This window comes from Enhydra lutris, unplaced genomic scaffold (genome assembly GCF_002288905.1).
Source record: "Enhydra lutris kenyoni isolate GAN:26980312 unplaced genomic scaffold, ASM228890v2 scaffoldscaffold18, whole genome shotgun sequence".
NCBI lineage: Eukaryota > Metazoa > Chordata > Mammalia > Carnivora > Mustelidae > Enhydra > Enhydra lutris.
In genome coordinates this window covers 30,401,810-30,405,547 of record NW_019154102.1, presented here as the reverse complement: position 1 = coordinate 30,405,547, position 3,738 = coordinate 30,401,810, and the positions used below count along the sequence as shown (strand labels likewise).

The following is a 3,738-nucleotide window of genomic DNA, read 5'->3' as shown; positions in this document are numbered from 1 at the left end:
TTCGGCCACATGGCTCCTGCCCTGGTCCACTAGGCCAGAGCATTGTGGGTATAGGGAATCATCCGAATCTATAGGTATATGATCCTAGAGAAGCATAGAATGCAAGTAGTGGAATGAAATTTAAGGATTACAAATGAGGAAACTCAGGCTCAGAGACATGATCTAATTGAAATAAAGGCAGAATTGGCCATAGCAATCACGTGTTTTGAATTTTAGGCCATAAGATGAGAGTGAAAATACAGGTTAAGCAGCAAGTGGGATCCTCTGCGTGGCGTCTGCGAACCAGCCATGACTGCCAACAATTATCCATCATGATGGGGCTTTGGAACAACAAAAACATTTAAAATTCCTGTGGAACATTTGGATTTTAAGTATATTGAAAAATGTTCAGATGTTAAACACTTGGTGGAAAAAATTCTTTATGTGCTCAGGTCTGGTGAGGAAGGATATTATCCTGAACTTACGGAATTCTGTGAAAATCGTCTTCAAGGCTTGGCTCCTGAAAGTAGAGCATTGAGGAAAGATAAACCTGCAGCAACAGCGGCCAGTTTCAAAGCAGAAGAATGGGAAAAAATTGACGGTGATATAAAGAGTTGGGTGTCGGAACTTAAAAAAGACGAAAATAAAATGCACTTTCATGAAACTGAAACATCTCCAGCAATGGAAGATCATTTGCCTCCAGTTCGTGGTTCAAACAGTCGTGTTCATGTTAGTAAGGAAAAATATTCTAATAGCAGACGACCTAAAAAGAAAATTCCGAGGGATTATGCAGAATGGGATAAGTTTGACGTGGAAAAGGAATGTTCAAAAATTGATGAAGATTACAAAGAAAAAACTATAGTAAACAACAAGTCACATTTATCTAAAATTGAGACAAGAATAGACACAGCAGGTCTAACTAAGAAGGAAAACTAAGAAGAAGAACTTGCTACTCATGAAAAGGAAAAAGGAAATGAAGCTTTTAACTCAGGGGACTATGAAGAGGCTGTGATGTATTATACTAGGAGCATATCCATGCTCTCCACCGTGGCGGCCTATAACAACCGTGCTCAAGCAGAACTCAAACTACAGAACTGGAACAGTGCTTTCCGGGATTGTGAAAAGGTCTTGGAGTTAGAACCTGGGAACTTGAAAGCTCTTCTGCGCCTACATATAAACATCAGAACAAGCTCCAGGAAGCTATAGAAGATTTGAATAAAGTACTAAATGTTGAACCTGATAATGAGTTGGACAAAAAGTCCTTGTTGGAGGTTGAGAGAGATCTGAAAAATTCTGAACCTGCATCTAGGGCTCAAACCAAAGGGAAGAGAATGGTTATGCAGGAAATAGAAAACTCAGAGGATGAATGTGGGAAGGACAGCGGAAGAGCCCAGGAAGACTGCAGTGGAGATAAGAGTAAAACATTTTTCCTCTTTTGGTTACGCAAAAACCTCCCTTTTTGTATGAGCTGGCTCAAATTTTCTATTTCTACCCAAATTCTTAGTCTGCCAAAACTTTTCTAGCTGCACCATGTAAATCCACAAACAAGTTTGTTCTTTTTTCTTAGGGAGAGAGACAAGGGGAGGGGCAGAAGGAGAGGGAGAGAGAGGATCGATACCAGCAGCAGAACCAATCTTACGACCCTGAGATCATGACCTGAGCTGGAAAAAAAAAAAAAAAAGCAGCAAGTGGAAGTTAGATTTGAGTGATGGGCAATTATATTAAACTGGATTGGAGGGAAAGTGTGGCTAGTGACGATTTATTTATTTTCAAAGCTGCCTTTTTTTTTTTTTTTGAAAGTGACTGATAGATGTATGTAATAATAGGGGAAAGGTAACAAGAGAAATAAAATGAAAGAATCATCCATTAGGAAATCAAGGAATGAGAAAGGAAATGCCAACTACTTTAAGTGGGTTAGATATAAAAAAGGCTATTGTTCAAAATATAAAATGTTTCATTCAGAGGTATGGGTATTAATCCAATAAGTTTTAATTTTGTTTTTTAGTTTATCATCCTGTTTCATATTTGCTTCTGAGTTAAGATAAATGGAATGCAGACAAAATCATTGAGGAGAATTGCAGAGAAAGAAGAAAAGACTTTTTAAATTGTGATTATTGATCCCATTTGTGGGGCTAATTTAATTCTTTATTCATCAGAGCTCTTAGTAATATGGCTTTTTACTAGTCATTCCCTATATGCATCCACTCATGTATGTTTAAAAATCAGGAAGGATTTCCAAGCTTTTTTGGGTAAGTTTAGAAAGGTTCAAAATAAATAACTCTCTTTGGGAGTAATTTGGGGTATTAGAGGAACGTTTCTTAGAACTACCTGCTGAATTTTTTTTAATTTATATGGTATCTTCCCCTGTCAAATCCTGATAAACTCCTTCAATCAGTCCCTCCCCTTGTGAGTGGCTCTCAATTTCCTGATGATCTACTATTACCCATGAATCTAGATACACCCTTTAGGTAGATGGAGGAAGGAAAAAAATACTTAAAACCTAGCTGAATTGTACAGTTAAAAGCAGAAACTTGATTTATTCTTGTCCTGAATTAAACATAAAAACAAATAAAAAGGACGAAATAACAAAATTTCCAAAATACTGGCTTGATTTTTCTTTAAATTGATTATTTTTTACCATCAGTGTATTTGGAAGATGAGCTTTAAAGAGCTTTGAAAAAGAATGAAATGGAGACTTCTTTTATTAGATAACGTTTCTTTTGACCAAACAATCTCATTCTGGCTAGTGCAAAGGCAGAGAACAGTACAATAACAATTTGCTATAACAAGAACAATTTGTTATTCTTAACAATGTGTTCTAAGAATAGCACAAATGAGTCAAGTAGGACAAATTTAAGAGGTGATGGAAAGAAATGGGCCCAGTGGTAAATGCATACCATTATTGAATGGGAACAAGTTTCTTAGCTCCAGCTGCTTTTGCCATGTCAAAATGTAGGTCTAACGTTATTAAAGAGTAGCAAGCATTGTAGGTTTTAATGTAAAATCTTACATTTGGGGCCCTTGGGTAACTGAGTCAGTTAAGCACTTGATTTTGGCTCTGGTCATGATCTCAGGGTCCTGGGATTGAGTCCTGCGTTGTTCCACATCTTCCCTGCATTGTCTGGCTCCATGCTCAACTGGGAGTCTGCCTGTAGTTTCTCTCTCTCCCTCTCCCTCTGCCCTTCTCCCTGCTCTCTCTCCCTCTTTGTCTCTTAAATAATTAAATAAATCTTTAAAATCTTACATTTGAATGTTATCAATTAAATCACAGCTTTAAAATAATTATGCTGTCCTACAGAGAGCATCTGCCAGCCACGTAGGAACTGTAGGCTACCAGTTTTTAGCCTCAGTGTTAAGGTAAGTTTTCTCTATTGTTGTCTCATCTTGGCTCTTAAAAGTGACTCTCTGATTTGAGCTAGTTACGTGGCAATCAGGTCTGTATAGATCCAAAAATACTATTCAAAGCTGACTGAAGGAAAACAATGTATTTGCTCTGATCTAAAGCAGTGAGTCCCAATATTTTAGGGTTTTTTACCAAGCCAGAAAATTTCAAAATAGATGTTGAGGATATGTCAATGTCAAGAACATTAAAAAACAAAAACAAAAACAAAAACAAACAAAAAAAACTAAACTAAAAAATGTTAAATACAATTACCAATTAAATAAAAGGGTTTAAAAACTTTTTATTTAAAAATGAGCAGGTCCTTTGCATTCAAAAAAAGATCATTATTCATGATCACAACAAAATCTTTTTTCAAA

At 36.4% G+C, this 3,738-nt stretch overlaps 1 pseudogene; it reads left to right on the top strand.

The window, feature by feature from the left end:
* The first annotated feature begins 288 nt into the window (after positions 1-288).
* On the top strand, positions 289-1,502 carry LOC111147994 (annotated as a pseudogene).
* The last annotated feature ends 2,236 nt before the right edge of the window (positions 1,503-3,738 follow it).